Source organism: Felis catus, chromosome A1 (genome assembly GCF_018350175.1).
Source record: "Felis catus isolate Fca126 chromosome A1, F.catus_Fca126_mat1.0, whole genome shotgun sequence".
NCBI lineage: Eukaryota > Metazoa > Chordata > Mammalia > Carnivora > Felidae > Felis > Felis catus.
In genome coordinates, this window is record NC_058368.1 from 199,605,576 (window position 1) to 199,627,178 (window position 21,603).

Consider the following 21,603-nt stretch of genomic DNA (forward strand, 5'->3'; position numbering starts at 1 on the left):
AATAACGCACCCAGGTTGAAGAAAAGGCTAAAATATGAACATCTGGCTACAGTTTATTGATTAGCCCATGACAAAAAATAAGCACTAGCAATAGTTTGGGTCATAGAACTAGAGTTTTTTTTTTTTTCTTAAGATTATTTGTTTATTTGAGAGAGAGAGAGCATGCGAGTGGAGGACAGGCAAAGAGAGAGGGAGAGAAAAAAAATCCCAATCTGCACTGACAGCACATAGCCCAAAGTGGGGCTTGAACCCACAAACCGGTGAGATCATGACCCAAACTGAAATGAAGATTTGGATGCTTATACGACTGAACCAACCAGGTGCCCCAAAGTACTGAAACTTAAAAATAAAGTGCCAATTGCTTGACATCATGAATGCAGCATTATTATTATATTTTTAAATACTTAATGCCTGGCCAGTGATCTGGAAAAGAAGAGAAGGTATCCAACTCTGTCATTGCTCTTGAATAAAGCAAGACACAGGAGGTAATTAGTGACCCTTACAAGACAAAATGGAATGTTATCCATTTCCAAAACCGTTCATACTTTCCCAAGACTCACTTCACAACGACCCTGTGACATAGATTGGTCAAGTGTTATTTTCTTCATTTTACAGATAGGAAACTGAAATTCCAAGGGAGTACTTAATTTGCCTCAGATTACACAAGAATAAATGGTGTACCGTAAGTTACATAAGGTAATATTTTTTAATGCGGGACTCCAGGGGTAATGGACACAAATGTGAGCCATAGGGCAGGACATGGCCACTTGGGCAAAGCTACACACAAAGCAGAAGTGGAGGTTAAGGGCAGCTATTTATGAATCCTCCTGAGTGAGTTGTTTTCCTCTCTTGAAACTAGAACTGCTCATCTGGTGCTCCAAAGTTCTGGCATGTCCATTGCTAAAAAGAGGCATGAAAATGGGAATAGATAATTTATGTACACTGTGTGTGTGTGTATGTATGTATAGACATGTGTACATATATATACATATATACATTATATGTATAATATATATAATATATATTCAATAAGCCCATACATACATTTTTGTACATTTTCAATCATCTGCTTTGTGCCAGACATTGTTCTGGGTGCCAGGAGTACAGCACTAAACAGTAAAAGAAGAAATAATATTAAAGGAAATACATATTAAATTCATAATAAGATACAACTTTTTTGTCTCTGGCAAAAGAAGTTTCAGATTATGATTAACAAAATCATAATAAACAAGCACATACCACTCATGAAAACATAAAGTGATACCAACGTTTTGGAAAGAATTTTGGTAATATGCATGTAAATCGTTCAAAGTGGTAGCTTTAGAACCAGCAGTTCAGTTTCTTGGAATCCATCCTAAGGACTTAAGGATAGACCCAACTATATTGTATATTTGAAAGTTGCTAAGAGTAGATTTTAAAAGTTTTTATCACAAGAAAAAATTGGTAGCTGTCTGTGGTGATGGATGTTAACTAAACTTATTGTGTTGATCATTTTACAATGTATACATGTATCAATTCATTATGTTGTACACTTGAACTTAATGCAATTATATCTCAATAAAATTTTTAAAAATGAGGGTGTAGACCAGATCAGGAATTGCATATTGGTGGCCTAAAGGATACCTGAAAACCGCAGATACATTTTGTTTAGGCTATATGTTTGTTTTGGTTTGGTTTAGTTTTCCCAGGCAGTGAGTTGTATTAAATTAGAATTCCTTTAAGAAGGCCAGTATAGATACTACCCAATATAGCCTCTTTACTGTCTTATTAAACAAGTCTGATTCACACATTTATGTACTTGCCTAGTTCTTACATGCTTTTCTGCCCGCAAAAGCACCTCCCTTCCTGTGGCTTCTCTCTCCCCAAGTTCACCTCTCCGTACTGCGTACCTGCTGAATTCTGTGGTTCAGGTTGTGTAGATTGTTGTGTTAATTCCCCAATCAGTTTTCTAGGTGTGAAGGATGGTTTAGTGTTAGTCTGGCTGTATTTCATGGATGCAAGACACACAAAAAACTTCCATGCTGTTCCACCATCTTGGCTCCTCCCTACAAATCAATGTCCTTATAGGCTTTTGAGATTGCAAATTGGAGATTAAATTGTCTCTGAGACCAAAGTCAATTATATTTATTTTTTCCTGGGACTCTATTAAAAAAAACGTAACTTCTAGGAAGACATAACTTCTAGGAAGTTTGTTATAGCATGGCTTATAAGAGAGGAAAACTATAAACTTGAACGTCTAACAATGTTAGTAATAATAAGGATAATGATAATGAGTTATTGCGCCATATTTAATGTGTCAACAACACTGTTCTAAGTACTTTATATTATTGCACTTCATACTTTCAGCAATTCTATGTAAGGTAAGAACTATTATCACCTTTATTTTATGGATGAGGAAACTGCAGCATCAAGAAGTGAACTGAACAGAAACCCACGGGGGAGGGGAAGGAAAAAAAAAAGAGGTTAGAGTGGGAGAGAGCCAAAGCATTAAAGACTTTTAAAAACTGAAAACAAACTGAGGGTTGATAGGGGATGGGAGGGAGGGGAGGGTGAGTGATGGGTATTGAGGAGGGCACCTTTTGGGATGAGCACTGGGTGTTGTATGGAAACCAATTTGACAATAAATTTCATATATTGAAAAAATAAATTAATTAATTAACTAAAAAAAAAAGAAGTGAACTGATTTGCCCAAAGATTTAAGTAAAGAGTAGGACCAAGATTTGATTCCAGATAGCCTTAGCCTGTCTTCAAAATACCACTTCTTAATTAGTATGCTTAATTCTGATATATTCATAAAATGTAATTCTATTCAGTCATTTAGGAATAGATCTACAACAACATACTTTAAAGTGTTTATAGTAGTTCTCTTGGTGTGTGAAATCATGAGTATTCTTTTATTTTTTTCTCATGTAAATTTTGTAGTAATTGTTTGATATATATATATATATATACTATATATATATATAGTATATATATACTATACTATATATACTATATACATATATAGTATTTCTGAAATTAGAAATAAAATTTCTTTAAAGAAGAAAAAGAGCCAAGAGAAGCTTTTGTATTAAAACGACACCAAACACCACCAACAACAACTCAAGCCAGGTTGCCTTTTCTGGCTTCCACTGTGACACACCAATCTTGAGTGTATATAAGCCAAGTGCTAGAGGAGAATTCCCTTACAAAGCATCAAGCCTACTCTTAAACATCCCAAATACTCATATTCTTTTATTCCAACACAAACCATACATTTTGTCACTCCCATGAGCAAAGGTATATGAGTGTCCCAAGTAAAATGAAGAGCATAAACTAAAACACTAACAGTCCCTGGGGCGCCTGGGTGGCGCAGTCGGTTAAGCGTCCGACTTCAGCCAGGTCATGATCTCGCGGTCCGTGAGTTCGAGCCCCGCGTCAGGCTCTGGGCTGATGGCTCGGAGCCTGGAGCCTGTTTCCGATTCTGTGTCTCCCTCTCTCTCTGCCCCTCCCCCGTTCATGCTCTGTCTCTCTCTGTCCCAAAAATAAATAAAAAAACATTGAAAAAAAATTTAAAAAAAACAAAACAAAAAACACTAACAGTCCCTTACAGAGGAAGAAGCTAGCATTATAACTGTGAAGATTCACTACAAGTCCTCATTTTATTATGATAGACACTAAAGTAACAACCCTATAAGTCATTGTTTCTGAGGTTCTAGCCACTGCATACTGAGGACACTACATTGAAGCTTTGTTTGTTTCTGGAATATTGCTTTATTCAGCTCTGGATGTAGTAGATGAATATCAATGTTATTTGTGGCATCCATGCCATATGGGGAATAATAGACAACCTCAGGGAGACATGATTGGAAGGCCTAGGACATATATATACACGCTCAATTTCTTTAAGACTAAACCTTCTGAATATGGTATATCCTGGACCACTGCTAAACAGCAACATCAGAAAGCAACACCATGGATTTTAGTAAGTAGTAGCTTCCCACACACTCCAAATAAAACAATAAAAAGAAGAAAATTTGAGTCCATCCTGAAGGAATTTGAGCAGAGCGAATTTGAGCTGTGTGGTGACATGGAGTGTTACTCTCTACATCACCAATGACAATCTTCTATTGTTCCTGAAACCCCAAACAGCCAAGCGTGACCCTTCCTTGAACTTCTGTGTTTGTTGTATGCCCAAACTACTGTGTGGAAGATCACATCATGGTCACTATGTCAGTGCAGAGTTTGATGATTCCCAAGGCAATTGGTGCTTACTGGAGAACCACTTACTGAGTTTGACAGCTTTGATTTTGCTTGTGCTGTGTTCTTTTGTGCATAAGTAGAAATATCCTGAAAAGTTTCACTTGGGTCACTGGAATACCAAATATATGGGAATTCTGGCAAAGCTATAAAGCGTCTTGATACACTGGCTATTGTTGGTATTTTTGAAAGGTTCAAAATACTAAACCAAACATTCGGAAAATTATTACTGTTCTGGAGTCTATTAAACAAGAGGCAAATTCCCTGAATTTACCAAGTTCAAGGCTCATGACATTTTTCCTGAAATCTTTGGGTTAGATATACTCAGGCTCATTTTCCAGGAATATGTGACCTAGATTATGCCCAATGAACCCATCAGTGTCAGCAGCAAATGGATGTCCAGAGCCAACTTCAGCAAGGAAGATGAGCTGAAGGGAATAACAGAAAGCAATTGTTACCCACTTAGTTACTGAAAAGCAAATTAGATCATCCCAAAGCTGGTATGCATATCTTAATACTCCAGGGGAGTTCTACTCTAGCTAAACACAAATCAGCCTTGGAAATCTGGCACTGGCAGTGTTTCGTCTTGCTTCTATTCCCTTTATCTATACACCTGAGATAGTTACCAGCAAAGTGTGAAAGGTTGGAGACAAAGTACAGTGTTCTTACAAAGAGGGAACATTGTACTCTATGTGTCATGCTTGATAAAATTGTGATGATTGGTGGTTTTGATATGATAGTACTTTTCCTATAGCAGATATTATCATCAAAAGATAAAGGAAGATGAGTAGTGGCATTTCCTTCTCAGGATGCAGGACTCATGAATACCTTCACTTATTTACTTGAAAGCTATTTTTAAAACAGAGAAAAGCAGAATGGTTGAGGACAAATTTCATTAGTTAGGTAAATTGCATTATGCAAGAAGAATTAGGTAAAATGAATAGTCATGGTTCCAAGATCAGGGAAATTGAAGTGTCAACTTAAAAGTCTTAAAAAAAATTAATTCAACAATTAAGAATTATGCTGTAATTCAGTCACTTTTGAATTTCAGAGATATAAATTAAGTATTTGCTGTAAAAAGTATTGCAATTAGATACAGGAAACATTTACTTTTAAATAATTTATCACAATAATAACAATCCAAGTGTCCGTAGATGAATGAATTGAACAAAATATGTGTTAAATAGAAAATGAAACATTAATTCAGCCACAAAAAAATAAAATACTGCCTTTTGTGACTATATGGATGGACCTTGAAAACATTACACTAATGGAAATAAGTCAGAGAAAGACAAATACTATAATATCTCACTTATATGTGGGATCTAAAAAAGTCAAACTCATAGAAAGAGAGAATGGAATGGTAGTTGCCAGGGGAACAGGGAGATGTCGGTCAAAGGCTATAAACTTCTGGTTATAAGATGAATGGGTTCTGGGGATCTAATGTATAACATAGTAACTATAGTTAATGATACTGTGTTATATAGTTGATGGGTATTAGGGAGGGCACTTGTGATGAGCACTGGGTGTTGTATGTAAGTGATGAATCATTGAATTCTACTCCTGAAACCAATGTTACACTGTATACTAATTAACTAAAATAAAAAAGAGAGAAAGTTACCAAGAGAATAGATCTTAAATGTTCTTACCACAAAAAAGAAAGATAATTATGTGAGGTGATGGAGGTGTTAACTAATTTTATTGTGGTAATTGTTTTATGACATTTATGTGTATCAAACCATCACATTATACACCTAAATAGTTGACATTGTTATATGTCAACTATACCTTAATAAAACTAGAGAAACAATAATAAATGTTATATTTAGGTAGTTAATAAGAAAGTAATCATTAAAACTGAGAGAAATATATCCAAAAAAGGCAAAACTTGATAAACCACATGTAAAGTTTTTACATTAAGAAGTATATATTAAAAATAGGATATGAAGGGGTGCCTGGGTGGCTCAGTTGATTAAGCATCTGGCTCTTGATTTCATCTCAGGTCATAATATCACGGTTTGTGAGTTAGAGCCCACGTTGGGCTCCATGCTGAGAGTACAGAGCCTGCTTGGGATTCTCTCTCTTCCCCACTCCCACTCATACTCTCTCTCTCTCTCTCTCTCTGTTTCTCTCTCTCTCTCTCCCTCAAAATTAATAAACTGTAAAAAAATAAAAATAAAATAAAAATAGGAAATTAAGATGTATGTACTTTTGGGATAGTTGACCCAATTATCTTTGAAATGCTCAAAAGTTAGCAAAGTGGAAAGTGATACATAAAATGCAAACATTTTATAGACATTAGGACCTATCATAAAGGCAACAAGTATTTTTTTACATCCAAGTTAGCATATAGTGCAACAATGATTTCAGGGGTAGATTCCTTAATGCCCCTTACCCATTTAGTCCGTCTCCCCTCTCACAACCCCTCCAGCAACCCTCAGTTTGTTCTCCATATTTATGAGTCTCTTCTGTTTTGTCTCCCTCCCTGTTTTTGTATTCTTTTTGCTTCCCTTCCCTTATGTTCATCTGTTTAGTATCTTCAATTCCTCATATGAGTGAAGTCATGTGATATTTGTTTTTCTCTGACTGACTAATTTCACTTAGCATAATACTTGCTAGTTCCCATCCATGTAGTTGCAAATGGCAAGATTTCATTCTTTCTGATTGTTGAGTAATACCCCATTGTATATATATACCACATCTTCTTTATCCATTTATCTGTTAATGAACATTTGGGCTCTTTCCATGCTTTGGCTGTTGTCGATAGCACTTCTATAAACATTGGGGTGCATGTGCCCCTTCGAAACAGCACACCTGCATCCCTTGGGTAAATACCTAGTAGTGCAATTGCTGAGTTGTAGGGTAGTTCTATTATTTTTTTGAGGAAACTCCAGACTGTTTTCCAGAGAGGCTGCACCAGCTTGCAGTCCTGCCAGAAGTGCAAAAGAGATCCTCTTTCTCTGCATCCTCGCCAATATTTGTTGTTTCCTGAGTTGTTAATGTTAGCCATTCTGATTGGTGTGAGGTGGTATCTCAGTGTGGTTTTGATTTGTATTTCCCCGATAATGAGTGATGTTGAGCATTTTTTCATGTGTCTCTTAGCCATCTGTATGTCTTCTTTGGAAAAGTGTCTGTTCATGTCTTTTGCCCATTTCTTCACTGGATTATTTGTTTTTTGGGTGTTGAGTTTGATAAGTTCTGTATAGATTTTAGATACTAGCCTTTTATCTGATATGTCATTTGCAAATATCTTCTCCCGTTCTGTCAGTTGCCTTTTAGTTTTGCTGATTCTTTTCTTCTCTGTGCAGAAGCTTTTTATCCTGATGAAGTCCCAATAACTCATTTTTGCTTTTGTTTCCCTGGCCTCTGGAGATGTGTCAAGTAAGATGTGCTGAGGACAAACAGGCTGTTATCTATTTTCTCCTCTAGGATTTTGATGGCTTCCTGTCTTACGTTTAGGTCTTTCATCCATTTTGAGTTTATTTTTGTGTATGGTGTTAGAAAGTGGTCCAGGTTCATTCTTCTGCATGTTGCTGTCCAGTTTTCTGAGCACCATTTGTGGAAACTGTTTTTATTCCATTGGATATTCTCTCCATTTGTCAGGGATTAGTTGGCCATATGTTTGTGGGTCCATTTCTGGGTTCTCTATTCTGCCCCATTGATCAAAGTGTCTGTTTTTGTGCCAGTACCATACTGTCTTCATGATTACAGCTTTGTAATACATCTTGAAGTCTGGGATTGTGATGCCTCCAGCTTTGGTTTTCTTTCTCGGGATTGTTTTGGCTATTCGGGGTCTTTTCTGGTTCCATAGAAATTTTAGGATTGTTTGTTCTAGCTCTGTGAAGAATGCTGGTGTTATTTTGATAGGGATTGCATTGAATATGTAGATTACTTTGCGTATTATCGACTTTTTGAACAGTATTTGTTCTTCCAATCCAGGAGCATGGAATCTTTTTCTGTTTTTTGGTGTCTTCAATTTCTTTCATAAGCTTTCTATAGTTCTCATGTATAGATTTTTCACCTCTTTGGTTAGGTTTAGTCCTAGGTATTTTACAGGTTTTGGTGCAATTATAAATGGGATTGACTCCTTGATTTCTCTTTCTGTTGCTTTATTATTGGTGTATAGAAATGCAACTGATTTCTGTCCATTGATTTTATATCCTGAGACTTTGTTGAATTCATGGATCAGTTCTAGCAGTTTTTTGGTGGAATCTTTTGGGTTTTCCATATAGAGTACCATGTCATCTGCGAAGAGTGAAAGTTTGACTTCCTCCTTGCTGATTTGGATGCCTTTCATTCCTTTGTGTTGTCTGATTACTGAAGCTAGGACTTCAATACTATGTTGAATAACAGTGGTGAGAGTGGATATCCCTGTCGTTTTCCTGACCTGAGGGGGGAAACTCTCAGTTTTTTTCCCATTGAGGATGATATTAGCAGTGGGTCTTCCATATATGGCTTTTATGATCTTGAGGTATGATCCTTCTATCTCTACTTTCTTGAAGGTTTTTTTTAAGAAACGATGCTGTACTTGTCAAATGCTTTCTCTGCATCTATTGAGAGGATTTTGTGGTTCTTGTCCTTTCTTTTATCGTTGTGATGTATCACATTGATTGTTTTGAGGATATTGAATCAGCCCTGCATCCCAGGTATAAATCCCACTTGGTCATGGTAAATAATTATTTTAATGTATTGTTGGTTCCGGTTAGCTAGTATCTTGTTGAGGATTTTTGCATCCAGGATCATCAGGGAAATTGGTCTGTCATTCTCTTTTTTAGTGGGGTCTTTGTCTGGTTTTGGAATCAAGGTAATGCTGGCTTCATAGAATGATTTTGGAAGTTTTCCTTCCATTTCTATATTTTGGAGCAGCTTCAAAAGAATAGTTGTTAACTGTTCTTTAAATGTAAATTCCCCTGGAAAGCCATCTGGCCCTGGACTCTTGTTTTTTTGGGAGATTTTTGATTACTAATTTGATTTCTTTATTTTTTATGGGTCTGTTAAAATTTTCTATTTCTTCCTATTTCAATTTTGGGAGTTTATTGTTTCTAGGAATTTTTCCACTTCTTCCAGATTGCCTATTTTATTGGTGTATAATTGCTCATAATATTCTCTTATTATTGTTTGTATATCTGCAGTGTTGGTTGTGATCTCTCCTCTTTCACTCTTGATTTTATTTATTTGGATCCTTTCCTTTTTCTTTTTGATCAAACTGGCTAGGGATTTATCAGTTTTGTTAATTCTTTCAAAGAACCATCTCTTGGTTTCATTGATTTGTTCTACTGTCTTTTTTTTCTTCTTTTTTGGTTTTGATAGCATTGATTTCTGCTATCTTTATATTTCCTGTCTTTTGCTGGTTTTGGGTTTTATTTGCTTTTCTTTTTCTAGCTCTTTGAAGTGTAAGTTATGTTGTGTATGTGAGACCTTTCTTACTTCTTTAGGAAGTCCTGGATTGCTATATACTTCCCTCTTATGACTGCCTTTGCTGCTTCCCAGAGGTTTTGGGATTTTGTGTTATCATTTCCATTGGCTTCCATGTATTTTTTAAGTTCCTCTTAACTCCCTGGGTAGCCCATTCATTCTTTAGTAGGATGTTCTTTAGTCTCCACGTATTTATTGTCTTTCCAAATTTTTTCTTGTGGTTGATTTTGAGTTTCATAGCATTGTGGTCTAAAAGTATGCATGGTATGATCTCGATCTTTTTGTACTTGTTGAAGGTTGATTCGTGTCCCAGTTTGTGATCTATTCTTGAGAATGTTCCATGTGCACTTGAGAAGACTGTATTCTGCTGCTTTAGGATGAAACGTTCTGAATATATCTGTTAAGTCCATCTGGTCCAGTGTGTCATTCAAAGCCATTGTTACCTTGTTGATTTTGTGTTTAGATGATCTGTCCATTGCTGTAAGTGCGTTGTTGAAGCACCTTAGTATTATGGTATTATCAATGAGTTTCTTTATGTTTGTGATTAATTGATTTATATATTTGGGTGTTTTCATATTTGGATCATAAATGTTTACAATTGTTAGGTCTTCTTGGTGGATAGACCCCTTAATTATGATATAATATCCTTCTTCATCTCTTGTTACAGTCTTTATTTTAAAATGTAGATTTTCTCATGCAAGTTTGCCTACTCCAGCTTTCTTTTGGTGACCATTAGCATGATGGATGGTTCTCCATCCCCTTATTTTCCATCTGAAGGTGTGTTTAGGTGTAAAATTGGTCTTTCATGGGCATTGAGGAGGGCACCTGTTCGGATGAGCACTGGGTGTTGTATGGAAACCAATCTGGCAATAAATTATATTTAATATAAAAAATAAAAATAAATAAATTAATTAAAAAAATAAAATGGGTCTCTTATAAACAGCATATAGATGGATCTTGTTTTCTTACCCATTCTGTTACCTTTGTCTTTTGATATGAGCATTTAGTCCATTGACATTAGATGGAGTACTGAAAGATATGAATTTATTGCCATTATGTTGCCTGCAGAGTTGAAATTTCTGGTGGTGTTCTCTGGTCCTTTCTAGTCTTTGTTGCTTTGGTATTTTTTGTTTTGTTTCATCTTTTCTCTCCTCAGAGAGTCCTCCTTAAAATTTCTTGCAGGGCTCATTTAGTGGTCATGAATTCCTTTAGTTTTTGTTTGTCTGGGAAACTTTTTATCTCTCCTTCTACTTTGAATGACAGCCTTGCTGGATAAAGAATTCTTGGCTGCATATTTTTTTTGATTCAACACACTGAATATATCCTGTCACTCCTTTCTGACCTGAAAGTTTCTGTGGATAGGTCTGCTGTGAACCTGATCTGTCTTTCCTTGTAGGTTAAAGACTTTATTTTTCCTTGCTGATTCCATGATTCTTTCCTTGCCTGAGTACTTTGTGAATTTGACTATGATATGCCTTGTTGGTGGTAAGTTTTTGTTAAATCTAATAGCAGTTCTCTGTGCTTCCTTGATTTTGATTTCTGTGTCTTTCCCTAGGTTAGGAAAGTTTCCCACTATGATTTGCTCACGTAAAATTTTCTATCTCCTTTTCTCTCAATCTTCTGAGGCCCCTATGATTCTGATGTTATTCCTTTTTAATGAGTCACTGAGTTCTCTAATTCTTAAATCATGCTCTTTTGTCTTAGTCTCCCTCTTTTTTTATGCTTCATTATTCTCCTTAAGTTTGTCCTCTGTCTTGCTGATTCGCCACTCTGCTTCCTCCATCTTTGCTGTCATGGCATCCATTTGAGCTTGCAGCTCAGTTATAGAATTTTTTATTTCATCCTAACTTTAATTTCTTTTATCTCTGCAGAAAGGGATTCTAGTCTGCTTTCAACCCCAGCTAGTATTCTTATTATTATCATTCTAAATTCTGTTTCAGACATATTTCTTGTAGCTGTGTTAAGTCCCTGGCTGTCCTTTCTTCCTGTTCTTTCTTTTGGGGTGAATTCCTTTGTTTCATCATTTTGAAGGAAGAAAAGGAATTAATAAAGTAAAAAAAGTAAAAATTAAAAAATTTAAAACGCACAAAGAAATCAAATAAAGGATGCTAGATCCTAGGTGTGTTTTGGTCTGGTTATTGAAAGAAGCTTGATAGATTAGAGAAAAAAGGGAAAGTTAAGAAAAGGAAAAAAAAGGGGGAGGGAATGGAAAATGTTTCAATATTTGGAAAATGAATACAATAAAATAGAATAAAATGAAATGATGAAAATAAAATAGAATTAAGAAACTTACAAAAAAATAAAATATATAGTGGAATAAAATTAAAGAAAAATGCTTTTAATAAAAATGGAAAATAGGGGCGCCTGGGTGGCACAGTCGGTTAAGCGTCCGACTTCAGCCAGGTCACGATCTCGCGGTCCGTGAGTTCGAGCCCCGCGTCAGGCTCTGGGCTGATGGCTCGGAGCCTGGAGCCTGTTTCCGATTCTGTGTCTCCCTCTCTCTCTGCCCCTCCCCCGTTCATGCTCTGTCTCTCTCTGTCCCAAAAAAAAAGTTGAAAAAAAATGGAAAATAAAAATCGTTTTTTTCTCTTTCTGTATTCAAGAATCAGAAAAGAAAAGTAAAAGAAAAAAATTGAATAAAAGGACCAGTAAACAGAATGAAGTTTGATTGAAATTACATCTGGCTTCCCATAGAAGTCAAACTATGAAGCACTTTGTAGTCCGTAAACTAAGCAGGCAGAGAGACTTATGGTGTTCTTCAAGAGCTGGGTTGGCCCAGCTGGGCAGGGTTTAGTGTAACGGCTCCACTCTCCACTAGGTGGTGCTGATTAGCTTACTGGGGTGGATTGTTGTGGTACATTTGGACTTGTATGTGCATGGATGGGAGGGATGAAAATGGCTTACCCAGCTACCCAGTCTCTAGTATCAGAACTCTGTTCTCCCCAACCGGCAATCAAGCACCCCTCCTTCCTCTCTGGCTTCTGTTAACTCCCTGCTTCTACACTGTCCGTGACTGAGCTGTCAGGCTGCCAAGCAGCACCTCCCTCCTGAGTTTTATCTCAGATGGGGCTGTGTTTTCCAGCCCCTCACTTCTGAGGGACTGTGGCTTTGACCTGCTCACACTCTCTGGGGGAGGGTCTCACTGAGCAATGGCTGTGTGCCGGCTGCCCCTGGAATGTTTGTGAGACCGTGCTGCTGCCAATGCCCTGAGACTGTGGCTGGGTGCCAGCCCACCCCTGAAAAACTTGCATGTTTGTGTAGCAGCAGTTTTTCAGAGATTATGGTAAATCACAACACACATCTGGCACCAGGCTTCCCCCTTCACATCCTTGTTCCAACACCAGTGAATGTAATTGTTCTCCAGGGTCCAATGGGACCTTTGCCTGTGGGGAGGCCACACAGCCTCTATTAAATGTCCTCCCAGCAGGGGAACACACTCTCTGTGTCACCTGTGGACCCCTCGGACCTTGCTGTGTGCTCTTGGGGATTCACCCTTCCCACCAGAGTACCACCAGGTATCCAGCTATGGAATTTCAGACTCTGCACTCTCCCTGTTTATAGAGTCTTAATGGAATTAAAGCCCTCTCCTTTCTCCTTTCTTTTTTGTTTAGACCCTTGTGGCTGTTTCCACTTTTCCTTTTTCTCTCTAGCTGCTTTTGTGGCAGGGGTGCTTTTCCCATACTCTCCCCCATCTCTATCCTCTCTCCACAAGCAAAAACAGCTCCCTGCCCTCTGCAGCTTCTCTCTCCCCAGGTTCACCTCTCTGTGCTGCATTTGTGCAGAGTTTTGTGGTTCAGGTTGTGCAGATTGTTGTGTTAATCCTCAAGTCAGTTTTCTAGGTGTGCAAGATAGTTTAGTGTTGATCTGGCTGCATTTCAGGGACTAAAGATGCAAAAACACCTTCCATGTTGTTCTGCCATCTTGGTCCCTCCCAAGTATTTTTTAAACTATGAATTTGGCTTATGCATTTATAACCAATGTGATATGATTCACCATTAGGTAGATAAATAGTCATTTGTCCTTTGAGCAGGAAGCCCAGACTCCTCTGCTTCCAAATGCCAGGTGAATACGTTTATGCCTTACATTGGTGCTAAACTCCATGTGGTGCCACTATTTCTTCAATGATTGCTAGAGGCTTATTATCTTGCAATGTTTCAAGCATGAAGCACCTAACAATTAGAAGTGTCTCAGCCTAGTAGGAAAATCACTGCAAGAGGACAAGTTTTTTTTCTACTGTTCTGGTTAATAGTACTTCTTTTCTACTTAAAAGTATCATGGTTTAAAAAACAAATTACATAATCTTCTCAGGTTTAAGGTTACTGTACTATCAGTTTCCACTGTAGCTATTTCTCCTCAAATTATACTCACTTGAGTTGTTTTTTCCAGAGAGCTACCAGCATCAAATACACTAACCTTTCCCTGTGAATACTTAGACATTTGCTTCAGCCTGAATCACAAGCTTAGGCTCTTTTCTTCCTAAGGATAATATTATTTCAGAGGTCTCCTTGCTCCTCTTATCCCTACTGTCCCTGAGGTCTTGATCCACCCCAGTGAGCCTCCCTAGCTTTAAAACCAGGTTTGGAGTCTCTACCCTAAAAGCCTATGGACTCACCGTGGAAATGGATCTATCACATCCCCTGTGATTAACTTCTCACACCAATTCTCTCACATGATACAACAATTTTGATAAAGCCCTAAAAGATTTTTTAATAGCTAATCCTGGAACAATGAGTGTCTTGTTCTCAAGAACAATAGCCAAGAGGGTCATCCACTCATGTGACCCTTAACAGGACAATAAAAGAGCAGCTTTTCTCATTTAAATAATACACTACTTAACAATGAAAAGACAAATAACCTGATTAAAAAATTGGCAAAGTATTTGAATAAACATTTCTCCAAAGATGTAGGAATGACCAGTAAACCCATGAAAAATGTTCAACATCATTAGTCATTATGGACATAAAAATCAAAACCACAAGATATTACTCATACCCATTAGGATGGCTATAATAATAATGATAAAACTCCTAGATGGTAATTATTGGTAAGGATTTGAAGAAAGTGGAAGCTTTATACATTGATGATGGGATTGTAAAGTGGTATAGACAGTTTGCAGGACACTTTGGCAGTTTCTCAAAAAGTTAAACTTATAATTACCATGTGACACAGCAGTTCCACACCTAGGTATGTACCCAAGACAAATAAAAATGAATATATAAAATGTTCATAGAAAAATATACAAAATATACAAAAATGTATATACAAATGTTCATAGAAGATTATTAGTAATAGCCAAAATGTAGAAACAATCCAAGTAGCCATCAACTTATGGGTTAATAAATAAAATGTAGAATATGTATATAATGGAATATTATTCAGCCATAAATAAGAATGAAGTACTGAAAAATGCCACAACATGGATAAACCTTGAAAAATTATGCTAAGTGAAAGAAACCAGAGGGGATCAAATATTGTTATGACTTCATTTACATGAAATGCCCAGAATTAACAAATATATAGAGACAGAAAGTAAATTAGTTATTTCCAGGGGCTGGCAGGAGAGGAAATGGGGAGTGACTGCTAATAAGCATGAGTTTTTTTGGAAGTGATGAAATTTTCTGGAATTAGATAGTGGTGATGGTTGCACAACTTTTTGAATATACAAAAAAAATCACCAAGTTGTACACTTTAATAGGGTGAATTTTATGATATGTGAATTACATCTCAATTTTAAAAATGTATTGCTCCGAGTCATTGGATAATTTAGTTTTAATTCAAGACTGATGAGTTATTGTTAGTTTTTAGAGATGATGTTAAACCTAGAGCTAGAGAGTGAGAGAAATAGTCTGTATAAAAGGAACTTTGCTAAACATCCCTTCACCTTACCCCCATGCAGAATTTTGCATTATACTTCCATCACATGTAATGTAATTCTTTTCATGTTGGTCTATCTAAGTAATCCCACTATAGCATCAACACCTTTTCTTTAAAAATTTGTTATAAAATAGGTAAACCTTTAAGATTACTTATTTTCATTCATTTTTCATAGGATTTCCATTAAATAGATTCTTTGATATAAAATATGATGATATTCACAAAAATTGATTTGGACATACCTTAAGAGACATGGGACAAAATGGTCATTATTATATAGTAATCAGTCTTCTGAAAGGAGTTGCAAACTGGCAGCTCTAAATCAACATCTGGCCTGCAAAGATGTCATACATTCACCTTAGCTCCCTCATTCCATAGGCATTTGAGTTTATGGCTTCTTTTGAAAATTTAAGTTTATCAGAATTATTGATATTTTCCTTTTTCCCCTTCTAGTTCTCCTTTCTTCATTACTCCCTTCCTTTCCTTTCTTCCTTTTTTTCTTCCTTTCATTTTCATTGTGCTTGCAAACTGGTGTTTGTCACTTAATTGGCTCAAATTCAGAGATTGGATTTAGGCTCATTAATGCCCTTATTTTTGGGTCAGCATAGCCCAACTTGGGTAAGGTTATACATACAAAAACTCTCAGTATGGCTTTCCATACAGATCAGGGAGATTCATCCCTTTCTGTATTATATTAAAATACTTCCAACTCTTATTACAATGGTAGCAACAAAGATGTCTCCATTTCCTCTTCCACTTTAAATCAATTGCAGTAAAGACTTTCTTTGTTACATTACCCAAACAGAAGCACAGAGTAGAGGCACTGAGAGTTTGGAGTGGGCAATGAGTTTAGGAATATTACATATTTTCATAGGTAAGATGGGCTGTCCTTTACTTAAGAGGTACATTTTTCACATTCTTTCATTGAGTTAGAGAAAGGACACTTAAATGTCAGTCTAACATGGTCACACATTTGGTTTTTCTGGAAGGAGACTCTGAAACTGAGTTTAGTGTGTGGCATATTTACTGAGGAGTGCCCTGGAGGATGAACACCTGTGGAAGTCAAGCTGTGATACAGGCCAAAGGACAACCATGGCTGACCCCACAGGAGCTCTGCAACCAGAATGTTCCTTCAGAATGGTTTCCCATTAGGCCAAGGTGGCCAATCCTTTATACTCTCACATCAATAAATTATTATATGTCTGTTGTCTCAGGAAAGGATGACTTTGGGTAAGGAAATTGTCTGCAGCTGAGACAGTCCCTGAAGAGACTGACAGCAATAGACATCTGCTGATGGAACCCCTAGCAGCTGGAACCATAGGTCCTTCATTGAAAAGGCATCTGGATGGTACATTATAGTGACCACTACAAATCACATGTAGAACATAGCTATCAGTGTCAAGCAATCAATGAATCAATCAATAGCTGGTCTATGCATATAGTAGGTATTTAAGGAAATGGACTTTTTTTTTTTTTTTTAGTCACTTGATGATTGAATTTTATGTCTCTCTCTCTTTCATTTTTAAGCTGGGAATGAAATATGCAAATCAGTTTGGACTGAAATGCCAACAGCATACACGTCAATTCTTTGGAAATCACAATTAGCTAGTCCAGGAATCCTCTCACCTAAATACCAACACCCTTATTAGGACTAGGAAGAAAAGCAAAATGAAGCCAATAAAAGCTCTTCTGGGAACATTCCTGATCTGAAGAAGTATGAGCTCTTCAGGATGTGTCTCAATCATGATGCATCTGCTTTAGGTGTTCAGTAACTGAGCCCATGTGAGTTTGAGTAAAACTGTGATAGGCAACAGCTCTTCTGAATCTGGCCTAGGCTCACTGGTGCGCAAAAGGCATGGTGAGCTGGCTGGTGAGGAGCACTTTATTTCTTTGCTCTTTTTTTCTTTTTCTCCCTCTTCTCATTTTCTGTAACCCTCCCAACAGTATGTTGTATTTGAGAAACTGAAACAATAACTCCCAAATTCTGATTTGTGTAATTTTCAGAATATCTTTAAAGAAATCCTTAGAAGCAATGCCAAACTAAATAAAATTTTTTTCTCCTTCTGGGCTTCATTTGAAATGATTTATACAGAATATCTTTCAATAGTAATCTTTATGTTTCAAAGACTGAAATATTTATTTTGGTTTTGAAATAGTCTCACAGTCTTTGTCTTCAGAACTAAATGTCTTTGCAAATGTCAAATATTTTGCATAAGGCTTTTCCATATTTTATTAAACACTAAATATGTATGCATGAATAAAAACTTTACATTACACTTTGAAGTTATTAAGCTTTCTAAAATTTTATTTTAAACATACTCTGGATGTTAATAGGCCTGATATACATGTGGTCATTTAAAATAACTTCTAAAACAGAATCATAATCAAATTCAAGACTTCCCAAACCACAGTATAAACTTGGATATAAATGTAAGCCAGATAATTTGCTTTTTACAGCTTCTTTATAGCAGGTTTGCTCTGAATCCTTTATTCCACTTTATTTCTTTAGGTGTGGACTTATGTATTTTTATTTTTAGTTCGAATGCCTCTGATAGTTAAGAAGAAATTATCTTCGACAGGAGAAACTATTATATTTCCTCCATCTTATAGTTTGCATGAGCTAATTCCTTTGTATTTCTATTACCTTTGCAATCCAGACTACTTATAAACTTTTATCAACCAGCAGTCTATTATTAAATGTTTAAAAAGTTAAAAATAATTAAAGCAGTTTGGAGTGTACATTTCTCTTTGTGCTTGGATTCACAAAGTATATTTAAGGATAGTTTTGTCTGTTCTGCTCATCTAGTTACAATACAATAGTTGTTATAGTCATTAATCCTTATAAAGACAAAGAGAATGAAAAGGTTGTATTGATTGGATACAAAACTACAAATTAAATGACAGATCAAAAATCAAAACTTGTATGCCATAGAACATTGGGAGATGATTTTATTTAAGTATTTGACTTAGATTTGTCATTAGCCTGAATTATAATGGGAGTTTAGGGGGCAGGGAAACACTGTTAGAGAATAGTTTCAGAATAGTGAAAGTGAATGACAAACAGAAATCACTCACCTCTTAAGTTTTATCAGGTGCAAGGGCAACATTTAAAAATGTATGACTGTTTTACAGCTTCTAAGTTAAAATAATTTATTACTTTACCAGATGTTACAGAATGACCATATCCATGTCATTCCCTTTATTCATTTATTTATTTTTGCATGCAGGGAAATGCCAGATAAGTTGGGGGAAGTGAGCCTCCTATCCTACATAATCAGTATTTGTGGGGGGAAGAGGAAAGAAAAGATTTACTGATGACCATAATTTCACTACGAAATCACTAAGAAAATATTTCATTTCCAGGAACACTAACATAAAAAGAGAGCAAACTCATATATTGCTGATGATTCAGTGTTGGCAAGGAAGACAACAAAGGCTTTTTCTAACAATGAATCATACGATAATGTCATGTTAGGTGGCAAATAACTTAATTGCTCTTATTAAATTACAATTCCAGTGGTCAGCTTATACGTTGCAGATGTGAGATACATAAAAACACATTTCGTAGTATCACACAACATTTGGACAACATTTAGGTTTGCTTTTTCCATAAAACCTGAATGTTTTTCTCTGTTTTCTGTGCACTGGAGTTGAGTTAAAACATCTACTATTTCGTAATACTCTGTCTTCAACCCCTGTCTTAGTCTGCTTGGGCTGCTATAACAAAAATACCATAAATTGGATGGTCTTAAACAACAAACCTTGATTTCTCATAGTTCTGGATGCTGGGAAGTCTGAGGTTAGGGTGTGGACAGATTCTATGTCTGGTGAGTCCACTTCCTGGTAGTTCTCTTCTTGCTGTGTCCTCACAAGGGAGCTCTTCAGGATCTCTTTTATAAAGCCATTAATGAGAGCTCCCACTCATGAGAGCTCCAACCTGATGACCAAATCACCTCCCAATGGCCTTACCTGAAATAACATCACAATGGGGATTATGTTTAAACATGTGAATTTGGGGGAACACAAACATTTAGAAAGTAGCAGTGGATATAACCACTTTTTTTTTTACTTTTCACCAGAAAATATTTCAAACAATAAATTAAGATTGTTATTTTTTGAGGCACTCTCTGTAGATCACCCCTCCACTCCAGTTTGTGTTTGCAAATCTGTTAGACGCTGAGAAAATGTAATAGAATTAAAACGTATGTTTCCTATTGGGGCTTCCTATAGCCTGTAAAGATTCTTTGTGCATATTTGAAAAAGGTGCCCCTTCCTCTGGCAGCCACAGCCCTGCACCAGGTCCCAAGGCCAGAGGGCAGAATGCAGGCCAGATTTCAGTGCCGGCTCAACCTTCCTCTGGGTGCCTGTTTGGCATGACCTGAGAAGCAACATACAGGGCCTTGTTTCTACCTTCCCTTCCAGAGTTGGGGAGAATGACAGCTAGTCAACAGCTAGGACACTACATTACTAGTTACATTTGGTAAATGCGAGATAATACAATATGAACTCGGAATAGAAACCCAAAGAAGATGAAAAAACACAATAGAGAGGAAGTCTGGGTTTACACTCTAAGTAAGTTTTATTTTATTTTGAAAATAAGTCCATTTGGGTCTTGCTAAGTGTGGCTCAAGATAACCCTGGCGACCACTCGTTGAAAAGCAGAGCCTTCTTTCTAAAGTGTATGAGCTCTTCAGTTTCATGTACTCTCCAAGAAAGAAGAAGGGGACTTTCCAAATGGCTGATATCAGACTTTCCACCACATGTTGGCAGATGGAGGTTCAAGCCAGATCTAATTATATCTGACAAAATCAAGAAATGCCAGGCATTATGCTAAGAATTTAACAGGCATTTGCTCAAATGATCCTCAGAACATCCTATGAGGAAATTGCTTTTCATGTCATCCTCATTTATAGTTGGAGAAACTGAAATTTAAAAGAAGTCAGTAACTTGTCCACAGTCACCAGCTGTTAAATGACAGAGCCTGAATTTAAACTGAGGCAGTGATCACAGGTATCACCACCTGGCTACACTGCCTGGCTTTGTCAGGTCTTATTCCACAAATCTTTGACTTTATAGTAGGCTCAGCAAGCAACTCTATGACCCAGCAGTTCCAACGTAAATCAGATGGACTTTCATTAAAATATTGGTATTATGGGGGAGCCTGGGTGGCTCAGTTGGTTAAGTGTCTGACTTCGGGTCAGGTCATGATCTCACTGCTTGTGTGTTTGAGCCCTGCATCAGGCTCTGTGCTGACAGCTCAGAGCCTGGAGCCTGCTTTGGATTCTGTGTTTCCTTCTCTTTCTTTGCCCCTCCCCTGCTCATGCTCTATCTCTCTCTGTCTTTCAAAAACAAATGGACATTTAAAAAATTTAAAAAAAAATTGGTATTATGAATAAAGTAAAAATAGTAATATATCAACATCAATCATATGCTTGTTATTTCTTGAGGCGGACAGATACTAAATTGGGTTTAGTTATGGTATATAATGCAAGATAAGCTTATGTCCATATGACAGATGTGTAGCATATCATCAACGCATGCTAATGACAACATCTATAAAAACAGTTCAAATGTTTTTAAAAGCCCTTAAGGACTTTCCTGATCCTGTTTGTTAATTGGTGATCTTTTGAGTTAACATTTATTTTATGCCTTTTTCACATTACTTTCCATTCACACCTGCTATTCATGCCTTCCTTCTTCTCTAAGTGGGAAGAAGTCATGTGTGTAGGGGTCTGGGTAAGAATTAGGTATTATGTTTGAAGCCTGGGAACCCTTCACAAGAGCCAATAGGAGGTGATACTTAGCCTCATGGAAGGATCTTGCTGGTATGGGTAGAGAGTCTGAGGTGGGGGCCCTGAGGCATGAACCGATGAAATTCATGCACTGTAAAAGGTAGGAAGAGAAGGCCTCTTAAATGACTGGTATTGGACTCCACATTGATTTCTGACAGATTTATTTTCAGATTGGTGTTAATTAAATCTGAAAGAAGAAAAATGAAGAATGTGAAATTATCTCCACCCTGAATATCATAGGAAGGGGGACCACAGAATTTGTAATACAAACTGAGATCCTGTT

At 36.8% G+C, this 21,603-nt stretch overlaps 1 long non-coding RNA gene across 2 annotated transcripts; it reads right to left on the minus strand.

The window, feature by feature from the left end:
• Positions 1–302: 302 nt before the first annotated feature.
• LOC123380029 lies at positions 303–19,473 on the minus strand. Of its 2 annotated transcripts, none has more exons than XR_006585258.1 (3): positions 19,290–19,473; positions 1,045–1,109; positions 303–900 (listed from the first exon to the last, which is right to left on the minus strand). It is a non-coding gene; the product is annotated as an uncharacterized LOC123380029 (long non-coding RNA). The 2 variants fall into 2 exon arrangements; XR_006585257.1 differs by lacking the exons at positions 303–900; positions 1,045–1,109 and adding exons at positions 3,582–4,667; positions 15,771–15,862.
• Between the last annotated feature and the right edge of the window lie 2,130 nt (positions 19,474–21,603).